This window comes from Acartia tonsa, chromosome 1 (genome assembly GCF_053477335.1).
Source record: "Acartia tonsa isolate MP-2025a chromosome 1, ASM5347733v1, whole genome shotgun sequence".
NCBI lineage: Eukaryota > Metazoa > Arthropoda > Copepoda > Calanoida > Acartiidae > Acartia > Acartia tonsa.
In genome coordinates this window covers 57,329,305-57,340,873 of record NC_137260.1, presented here as the reverse complement: position 1 = coordinate 57,340,873, position 11,569 = coordinate 57,329,305, and the positions used below count along the sequence as shown (strand labels likewise).

The following is an 11,569-nucleotide window of genomic DNA, read 5'->3' as shown; positions in this document are numbered from 1 at the left end:
GCATCGTATTATAGTCAGCTTTCTGTAGATAATGAAAATTAAAAGCTTAAAATCAGTTTTGTTATACCTGCCGTTTAGAGCTTCGATTTTATGGATGTTGTCATCCTTGTTTTCACCATGATTTGTGAAATTATATAGCCTTTTTTAAAGTTTGTAGTTGTTATGTATATACAATTATTTATGTTTAATAAAAATTAAATTTGTTATTTTTTTTCTGTTTTAAGACTTTTGAAAAACTATTTGGTAGACCCGGTCGACCGATACACATTGCCCATAACTAAGAATATTTAGACAGTTTTGGCTTTTAGGTAACGTTAGTTTATAAAGGTTATAATTGACCCGCAGAGTTAAGCTCCTTAGGTAATTAAAGGGGTAGAAGTGCCTTGGAGAGTTAGCCACCTATGGGTGGCTATAAATAGGTGAAAAATGTCAAATTAATGGGCATTCGGGGAAATGTAATTAAATCAACTAGATCCAGAAAGTCTAGTGCAGATAATATCCTCTAAAAATTTAAGATGCCGTCATAGCCATGGGACGCAGTTTTTATTTCAATACTGTTTCCATGCTTTTCTGAACACGAATAAAATATAACGCATAATCCTTATACTAAAGTAACAGGATGTTTGTCTGCTTGTTTGTCTGTGTGTCTGTACCAAAGGATCTCGCTAACCGCTGAACCGATTGGGTTCTCCTTAACAGGGTAGATTCTCATATGTCCCGTGAAAGTTTTTAACTATTTTGGGGGAGGGTACCACCACCCTCCCAAGAGAAATCACAAAAAATCGAAATACATAGACATATTTTAAATATAAAAAAAAAATTAAGTGCCACTAAAGGCATCTAGGTGCGTAGCCGCTAGCAGTCATATATTTCAGTTCTGTTTTTAAAAATAAATTAGTTCGAGTAAGAAGAAAGTTCTTTTTGTACTTCGTTGATTTCTCTTTATGTTGTCTATTTTCTCTATGTTAGGATATGGCCCTGTAGGGGCAATAAACAAGCAAAATACAAAATTCTACCTATATCCTATCCAAGCTGGATGAATTTAAAAGTTAATTATTTTCTAGAAAATACAAATTAATTTATCTATGGAAAGGCAACATAAAGTAGATTTACAAAGAGCATAGCAAACATTGCAGTTTGCACTCGTTGCATCTTTATATATGATTTTTTTTTGTCTAATCAACTCAGCCTATTATTGTAAGAAAGCCCCCTTTTCTCCCATCTCTTTTGAAGAGATTTTCTTCCCCCCTTCCCTTTTTCTTTCCCGAAACGTATGTGACGTAACTAAAACTTGTTCCGCAAATATTATACAAAATTGGGACAGTTTCCTTCTCGTCCATCTTTAAATATCATATTCTCATACAAATATATCTATCTGGGTATCTAACATAGATAAATATATAGATAAAGTAGCAGGTAGTTAATTTTGAAGTTCAACATATCTAAATATCATATTCTCATACAAATAAATATATCTGGGTATCAAACATAGATAAATATATAGATAAAGTAGCAGATAGCTAATTTAGAACTACAACATGTATAATTATCATCCTCTCACATATATAAATATATCTGGGTATCTAACATAGATAAATATACAGATCAAATAGCAGATAGCTAATTTTGAACTACAACATCTTTAATTTTAATCCTACCATACAAATAAATCTACCTGGGTATCTTACATCGATAAATATATATAGATGAAGTGACAGATAGCCAAATTTAAACTATAACATCTGTAAATAACATCCTCTCATACAACTAAATCTATCTATGAATCTAAATTAGGTTCCTTTAGATGTAAAGTTAGTTTCGATCATAGACGTTGGTTTCGATAAGAAAAATTTTCCAACTTTCACCTGTATTAACATCTTTCAATTTGAGTTCTATCTTCAGCTGGTTTTTGTAGTATCTATCTATTTCATTCATTTACCACATGTTCTTTCCATCTATCTTGTATATGGAACTTATTTATTATTAGCCAATAAATTTGTACATACAAGATGTATCTATACCTATTAATCATTAATATATAATATTGAAACAAGAATGGTTTTGTATAAAATCTCTGAGTGGCAAAGATTTAAAAAAAAAAACAATAGACTAATAGAATAAGTCTTACACAAAAAAGGGCTAACTAATAGTTCAAAACAGATAGATATATAGCTAGATAGATAGAGAGAGATATATAGCTAGATAGATAGAGAGAGAGAAAGAGAGATAGAGAAAGATAGAGAGAGATAGAGAGAGATAGAGAGAGATAGAGAGAGATAGAGAGAGATAGAGAGAGATAGAGAGAGAGAGACAGAGAGAGACAGAGAGACAGAGAGACAGAGAGACAGAGAGAGACAGAGAGAGAGAGAGAGACAGAGAGAGAGAGACAGAGAGACAGAGAGGAGAGAGAGAGAGACAGAGAGAGACAGAGAGAGAGAAAGAGAGAGAGAGAGAGAGAGAGAGACAGAGAGAGACAGAGAGAGAGAGAGAGAGAGACAGAGAGAGAGAGAGAGAGAGAGAGAGAGACAGAGAGAGAGAGAGAGAGACAGAGAGAGACAGACAGAGAGAGACAGAGAGACAGAGAGAGAGAGACAGAGAGTTAGAGAGAGACAGAGAAAGAAAGAATATATAGAATCAAAGAAAAAGTCACAAACTGTAGAGTAGCTTCGCAACAGTAAATAAATATTTTATATATCTGGTACAATTATATATATGTAGACAGGTAATTATCCAATCTCATAAAAACAAACAATTTCGTAGGATCCCTTAAATTGAAGAGAGGAACACACACATAGCATTAAACCACTCTTTAATATAATAAAATCTCTTTAAAAATTTATGTCAAATCGTTCTGAGAACGATTATATATTTTTTTAAAATTGTGCCTGATTGTTATAGGAATCACTCTGCAAGGTTTTAAATCAAGAGACATAGAGAAAAAAATAAAAGAGAGGAATCGAAGCAAATAGAAGACGAAAATAGGCAGTGGGCCCAGGGGCCTAATTAGCGCTGTTGCCGTGCTAAATTTTATTGCTATTCCACCACTTTTCAAATGGGAGGATTACAAAATTAATATGTAAAGTTTTAATAATTAGAATATAATATTTAAATTAAAAATAAAAAGAAAATTTTGCTATTAAATATAAAAAATACTACAATAACAACATCTAAAAAAATATTTTTTTTTACTTTTTACTTTTAGATATTGTCGTTTTAATGTTTTAATTAAAAATTACAAAGAATTTATTTTTATTTAAAAAAAATTGTGCATGAAAGATGAATCCTTTCATTTCTAAAAAGGGGGGAATTTTTTCATAATAAACATTCAGCTGATTCTGACCGCCCACGGCTGTTTGCTAAATATCGCTTTTCTTTTTATTTACATTATTATTTATGATTGACATACAAAAAGCCCTGGGCGGCTTTTGATTTTCGTCTGCTAAATTTTCTTTAAAAATTTAGGGATGGGGAAGTAGTATTTTACCATGAAAAGGGGGTGAGTATTCATCCTCTTATCCTTTTTCCTTATGTCGAGAGAACAATTCTAACATTACCAAAGTCAATCAATTATCTTTTACGGGTGGAGATATCCCAACTGAAGACAATCTTTGCTTTAAGACATGGTTGGTGGATGGTCTAGTATCGATTTGGGGGATATTATTAATAATGGCATATGCATTATTCGTGCCAAAAATAATCTTATCTTAATTGTTAATACATTAGTATACACTATGAAAGGTACTTACAGTGTCTATTATTAGTTACCTAGCTACTCTATATCTAGTTCATCTAGCACAGTAATTGAAGTAAGTTATTAAAATAAGATTTACTACTCAGCTTCTATGTAAGATAGACGGCCTTTTTATAAGTAAATATCTCTAATAAGAACAAATAAATAAAGAATATATATGACTATAGCTTTGACTTACATATTATTGTTTACCTTTATAGATGTTATTGGAACATTATGACTCAGCTCGTGCTACGCTACTTAGATCATAATAGTCCTTGTATATTTACATGTGTCTCATTATTATGCTAATAATATGCATTTCTATTAAAAAGTATACTACTCCAATTATCTTTCTTCATGTTAAGTAACTTCCAGCTTTTTAGAAGCAAGACTACTCTACAACTTGTAGGATTGGTCGAACGATATACCATATCCTATCTGAACGCCTGCTCAAATATTATTTGTTCACTAAAATACAAGGAATCTAGACATTTTACTCAAACTTTAAATTTGAGATTTTAAAGCCTCTATACTATTAAATACACCACTAGACACTAGGGGCTCTATATTCGATGAGAGGAGGTAGAAAAATAGCTTGAAATCATACCAATACTTAATCTGAAAATACCATGGCCTAAACTATTACATGAGTTATGTGAAGCTTGCCTAAAAAGAGATCTTAAGCTTCTGACTAAAAACCTTACTACTTTATGTAGAAGGATATAGTTTTCCTTACTTTCTAAAGTATTTTCCAAAAGACCATGTTTTCCTAAGTTTCTTTTCCATTCCTACAGGATTGAGTAATGACTTCTTTTGATCATTTCTATACATATGAATATATTTAAGCAGGGTGTCCCAAAAATAAAAAATCCGCCTAACATATAATTTTGACTTTTTCTGGGTGATGGCCCATTTTTTTTAAAGAACCAACCAACCCTCCTGAAAAGTAGATTCTAACCTGCAAAGGAGACCTTAAACTACCTCTTTTACAACAACAACAAAAATGAGAATAATATAAAAACAAACAAATTTGTGTAAATCAGCCTGGAAAACACATACTAAAGCAACTGCTAGTAAACAAAGTAATCATCTGGTATGACTGACTTATAGAGATGAATGAAAAGAATCATTATGCCAGGGGTTCATCCATTTTTACACATTTTTCAGATCCAAAATAGCTAAAGATGTACATTTTTAAATTTTCACACAATTAGAACAGTATATAGCTGAAAAAATAAGTATCACTAAATTCGTCAAAAAAATTATTTTAAAATTTTAAAGACACCATGATTCCAAAAAAGGATGCGTTTATAATTTATGTTTAAAAGATGAATAATCAGTAAAAAGGCCTAAATAAGTTATAGAGCAGCTTTGCTCCAAAAAAGTGTTGGCGACTTTTAGATAATATGGTATCCTATAAAATTATATTTTCTAATTTATTACTAGCTAAGATAGATAATGTTTATTTGCGGGTACGATTGCATACTACATAACATATAATGCATACAAATGCAAGAACTGTGACTACATGTAGTTTTATTATTATTTTTTATGTATACATGATTTTTGTTGGTAGATTTTTTCTTCATGATAAAAAAGTTTTAAATATAGAGATAATTAGATAATTAAACTTACAGTCAAATTTTACCCTTCCCTCTTTAAATTTTTGATTACTTTTATATATAAAGAAGTACTAATTAAGTGCAGTTTGAATATAGCAAAACATTTGATAATTTTTAAAGAATTTGCAAAACAAATTATTTACTGTATTTTTAAAAAGAATTCAAACAATTAAAAGCAATCAAATACAGAATTTTACAATTAGGATATAGTTTATCGTACATCGTCCTATCCTTTTATTCCCGAAAATTTAGAGTAATATTTATGTGACGTTGTGAAATGAAAAATTAACCCAGTAAGGGTAAGGAAACCCAGAATCCTTTTAGTAGTGTGCAATCAGTTCCGCATAAAATATGCATAGTTTTAGATATTCGCAAATAGATAAAACTGATTAATGATTAATGAATGACAATAATACAATGAGTTACTGCATGCTGTCGTCTTCGAGTCTGGATCCTATGCGTGATACTAGAGACGTTAAAATTGGTACCTACTGCTTTTAAGTCTGGGGCTTGACACTGATTGTAAGATATGTTGGAATGCCTTAGCCCATAAACAGGCGTAACTCATTATTTGCATAGTTAGAAATTCCAGTAAAGGATCGTGCAATCAAAGGGGTTGGTTGACTGGTGGATGCTACCTAACCTAATATCCTAAAACGGTCGTTAGAGCATCCCACCCCACCCCATAATATTGTTGCACTAATTTTTTTTTAGATGATACCCTGAATTAGAATCACTTCAACAAGGTAATTAACTAGGTAAATAATGTGTTTTTTCTATGGATAAGAAAATGTGACACTTGCGCGCTAGTGATTAAACCCCCCATTTTATTATCCAGTGGTTTTATAGAGAAAACTGTGAGTGATAGATACTTTTTTTACTAACTAAATTTTTTTGTTAGTCTCTATAGACTTTGCCCCGAAGAGATGAAAAGTTTAATAGGACTCCCCACCTTTTTTTAATAATGCAGAAGTTACCGATGGGTTCAGAGGCGTTCAAGCTTTTTCGTTTGGTGGGGGTAAAATGGCTCGCGAAGCGCGCCGCAAATTTTTTTTACACCCCCCCAAAATTTTTACCCCGGGGGTAAAATATGCTTGAGGGGGATAATTACCCTCCCTGAAATCTGTTGGCAGGGGTAAATTTTGTTTACCCCCCAAAATTTACCCCTCCCAAATGGTTGGGGGTGCCTACGACACCCCCAAGGTAGGGGTAAATTTTAAATGGGGGGGGGTAATCCCCACTTTACCCCCCCCCCCCCTTGGACGTCTTTGGATTGGTTAAGCCATTTAAGAAATCTTACCAGACGCACACGATACAAAAGTACATCCAGCTGCTAGTTATGTTATACTAGTTACTAATCTTCCCTAGATCTATATGAAGCTTAACCGAGATAATTCGATAAACAGAGACAGACAGAGACAGACAGATACCCTGTTACTTATATAAAATAACAATGATGACAATTTTAGTACTTTACTATTGCTCTAATGCGCATTTTGTTTTATATTCTGTTCGTGTTTACATACATTTTAAATTCAGAAATGATTTGTTGCACAGAGGGGAGAACAAACCATGTCAAACTTTTGTGCTGGTATTATATCAACACAATAATGTAGTCAAAATACCATTATGATACAATTGTAACAATATCAATGTCAGCCATTTTAATTAATTGTCTGATATGTAATTAATCAACAGAAATAATTAAATTGGCCGAAACTTATGCTAAATTTATATTTGAAATCTGAAGAAAAACTATCCTGCTTAAAGAAAATTAATTTCATTCATAAAAAGAACTGTCATGTGCCTTATTGTTCTCCGTTATACTATTATTCAAACAACCCACTTCATTTTGTTAATTTTAAAACTAGAGTAGAAATAATAAACCTTCTTTCCCACAAACAAAATTACAGGAATTAAAGACAAATGGATATAAAATATACGTGGATGTTATCACATAAGAAAATACTTTTTGGTCATGAGGGGGGAGGGGAAAGGATAAAGGGGAAGGATGGAGACTATCAGGGAGTTTAACTTTATTAGATCCAAATAATGATATATTCATTTTTACAGTTTATTTGTGTCCAAACATATTCAAGGAGAGAGGACATAATTAACAAAAAAAAATACATCTTATTATTAATCGTTTTATCAATCGTTCATTATCATATTCCTTAACCCCTAGAAGAATTGATTCATTGCAGCTTGGATACTCACAATATTTTATTGTTATTCCAAGCATCATGCCAGTTCAATGTTGCACAAATACACAATGCAGAAAAAAATTTGCATTTGTCAAAAATAAATATTGGATTGTTTGATGATTAATGCTCAAGAAAATCCAACTTACAATTTGCATTGTATGATTTATTTCTAACTGGTTTTCATTTAATTTTTGTAGCAAAACTTATCTGTAGCCTATGTATTACGTTAACTGGCTACTATAAAATGCTTCAAACTATTAGTTATGTAAAATTAAATACTAATTAGATTTCTTTGCAAATTTTCATGTTCTCAACAATTATATGAGTCTGTCTGTTTGTCAATGCAGGTCTGTCTAAGCCTACATTTTAAAATTTAGTATATCATTGTCGTTTTAAATTTTTTGGCTATAGATATTAAAAATAATTGTGAGCGTTACATGCAGTTATTGGATGTCTGTATACAAAAGTAGTAGAATGCATGTGTTTTTTTAAAAGAAATTTTTAGTATCTTGGCAATTTTTTTATTTCACGAAACTAATCTTGTTAAGAATAACTTTCTAACGTTTACTTTTTGTTTTCAGGTTGTAATATTGGAGATCAAGATTTTGATTTTATGCCATGGAGAGTGATATACATCAGCAAAATTAAGAAAGGTAATTTTTAAAGTCCAGCTTTTCTGCTAATTACTTGGTTTTACGCATTATTTCATTCTAAATGATTATATGTTTTTTTTTTTAAACGATTGGTTATTTATTGGCAGGATATATGTGCGTTTGTTTGTGTAAACAAATCCTTGCTAACCATTGGACCGATTGGGTTCCTATTACAAAGGATCTTCGTTCTTGTGAAGGTTGTTTATGTTTGAGGGTGACGAAATTGACCCAACCTTAAGATGAGAAATAGCCCCAGACATAAATGACGATGTGTGTAAACGTTCAGTTTAAGGTACAAAAAAGGTTAGAGGAAAAAGTTGCTCAAAAAATCAGCATGTGACGTCATAAAAATGAAAAATTATCCATCTCTTTTTAGGGGTTTTCTTTCCCATTCCTCCGCTCCTCTTCCCTTATTTTTATGACGTCAGAATTTTTTTGAAGCGACTTTCTCCCAGGGAGTAACGGAGGGGACAATGGATCAAATATTAAATTTTTAGGAGTCTCAGACTTTGGGTACTGGCTTAAAGGGAATGTGCACGAATACAGCAGATTCTGACTGACTTTGGGTACTTGCGCATCAATGCCCCACTAACTAGCTGAGCTAGTTTTGAATATGCAGACAGAAAAATTTGTTATAAATGGCTGGTTTTAACAAATATTTTTTCCCAAGAAAATGTCTTTTCATGTATAGAAACTCTACTGTGATATTTATGTATTAAATAATCTAAGAACCGCTTGAATTTACGTGTCAGTTATAAATATATGAGAAGGGTTAAGGTAGTTCTAAACAAGATTTTTCTAGTGATTAATTACAGAATGTTTACTACATTGTGATGTGTTGATAATTTTATTTTCAAGTAAATGATTTTTTTCTTAGAACTAATTTTGTTCTAAATTAGGTTACCATAATCCCTTTACAATTTTGGTGAAATTTTCTTGATAAATCTGGTTTTCATTGCTTTTCAGCGAACCCTCTTAAATTGAATTAATTGCCCATTGTCCCCTCTCTTACTCCCTGACTTTCTCCCCTCACACAAAAAAGTTGAATTTAATATATGGAAAATAAGGGCATGCCACATATTGTTGCTTACAAGTGTGAATAATAATTAATAGTCAACAACTCAATGATAAATAACAATACATCCTCTTATTAATGAAATGACCCTGCCAAAATGAACAATTATGTCTACAAGTAGCACATAATAAATAGTACCACATCCAAAAAATATAATAAACCTGCCAAATGGAAAATCATGTCTGCATTAACATATATGATAAATTATACCACATCCGCCTAGGAATGAATGATCCTGCCAAATCTTAATACTCAACAACAAATTTAGCGACATTATAACTGTGGAAAATAATAAATAATGCATATAATGTATATATATGGTGTTCTCAAACTTCCCCTAAAATGTTATATGTTTTTTAACAAAATAATTTACCTAAGCAAAGCTTTTTTGAATGATAGGAAAAAATAACCGCCCATCTTCCAAAATTATATACCTTTTCTAACCAATGATGGGGTCGGACTGTTCTTTCAGTGTTTCTTATTTACTTTCTCCATAAGGTTTTTGTGTGTAAGTGATTGAACACCCTAAAGTATCCACAAGAGAAACTCCGTGCCAAATGAAATTATCGATGATGATTTAATAAACACACCATTATTAGATTACTCAGGACTAAATGTATCAGGGATTTAAAGGGATAAGACAATGGCCGATAAATTTATGTACTCCCAATAATGATACACAAAATTACCCTTTCTGTAGATTAGTGGTTGTAAAGTTTGGACACCTAACTTCATGAACAAATCAATCAAAATTCAATAAAAATCCCCAATGTTGTTAACCCAACAAATAAAATAACGTAATCATAATTCTTTGAGAACTATTGTTTTAAACAGCCAAATATCATTCCCTCCCTGTAAATGTATACTGTATGAAAATACAAATGATACCAAAAACAAGGATGACAACATCTACAAATAAGGGGTGAAGAGCATAAATGCATCATCATCCGCTAATCATTGACTAGTATTTAAAAATTGTGTTAAAAAGTAGATTATAACAATCAAGATATCTCAAATTAAAAAATTCAGCACTTTATCTTTAATAGCAACAGAGTAAATATTCAATTTCATTCATTTCATTACCTAAAGATCTCCTGAGAAAAAAAGTAACATGGTGAATCTTAATGAAAGCCAGGAAATTCATGTTTATTTGAAAAATAATATTTCTATCAAAATTCCAAAGACGCTTATGCAAAATTGTGAATATTGCAAGCAAGAGTATAAACCTTTTTTATCCATAGAAATATTTAAAACCCACTTTATGATGTTGGAAAATATGAAAAGCTTTACGCAGTTAAGTACTTTCATGGATTTCACTCCGCTGGAAGAGATATTTTACACATATCATTCTTAATATGTATTTGTAAGTATATTATTCAAATGTAGATAGTTTCATGAAGGGGAAGTATCATAAAGATAAACAGTAATCTATTCATGTATCTAACTGTTGAAAGTTTATTCTTAGAAATGGAAATAGGTTAATGGTCCAAACTAAACTGGAGTTGTAAATGCAAAATTCAGGCATAACAATTATTCTCTCAACAAGAAAACATTTTGTCCATGAATAGCACAGCAACAATGTTCTGGCCCGAATTGGTTGTCCATATAAATCTTTGGGTGATTTTATGCTATTTTTCTTACCTTTCCCACCCTAACTTAGAGGCTAGGGTAGGAGTAATTAGTCATTGATTTAGAGTAGTAATTTTTTTCTAAGGATATTTGAGTTTACTTGTTTTTATTTGTTTTCACTTATTAGGGAAGCTTTAGTATTATCTTGGTGGTGTTTCAAGCTATTTACCGACCCAAACTAGATGCCAGGGGCGGAGCAACTAGTTTTGATTTAAGGTAGTCATGTTTTTTTGTATGAAGTTAAAGATCTCGGAGGTTGTTTGTCCAAGTAATTTCACTATTAGGGGAAGCTTTAACAATATCTTGAGATGGTTTTTAGCTATTTTTTAAGTACCTTTTCCAATATCTCCTAGAGTATAGGGGAGGCTGCGATTAGTAATAAATATAACGTTTAGATTCAGTAAAGGACGTTATGTTTGGGTGAGTATGTTGAATGACTATTGTATGCGTAGAGGCTGTGTTCTTTTAGCCATAGACAGACGTGGCCTACTCATAAAATAGACGCGCTTCTTTAAAATGTTTAATCTACTAATATAAAAGGGTGTTAATAACAAAAGTAGGGAATAAGTTGTAGAAAAGTTAAAAGGGATTCATTTTGTCAGTTTAGTACAAATAATTGTATGAGTATTTTCTATATTTTGAAGTTTTGTATG

The 11,569-nt window shown here is 31.5% G+C and overlaps 1 protein-coding gene across 3 annotated transcripts in view; it reads left to right on the top strand.

The window, feature by feature from the left end:
* The window catches only part of LOC145324642 (voltage-dependent L-type calcium channel subunit beta-1-like), an 83,289-nt gene that overhangs the window by 51,227 nt on the left and 20,493 nt on the right, over positions 1 to 11,569 (top strand). For all 3 annotated transcript variants that reach the window (XR_013881293.1, XR_013881292.1, XM_080167232.1), the window contains exon 2: positions 8,141 to 8,212. The gene's annotated coding sequence lies outside the window, so the exon portion shown is untranslated. The remainder of the gene's footprint in view (positions 1 to 8,140; positions 8,213 to 11,569) is intronic.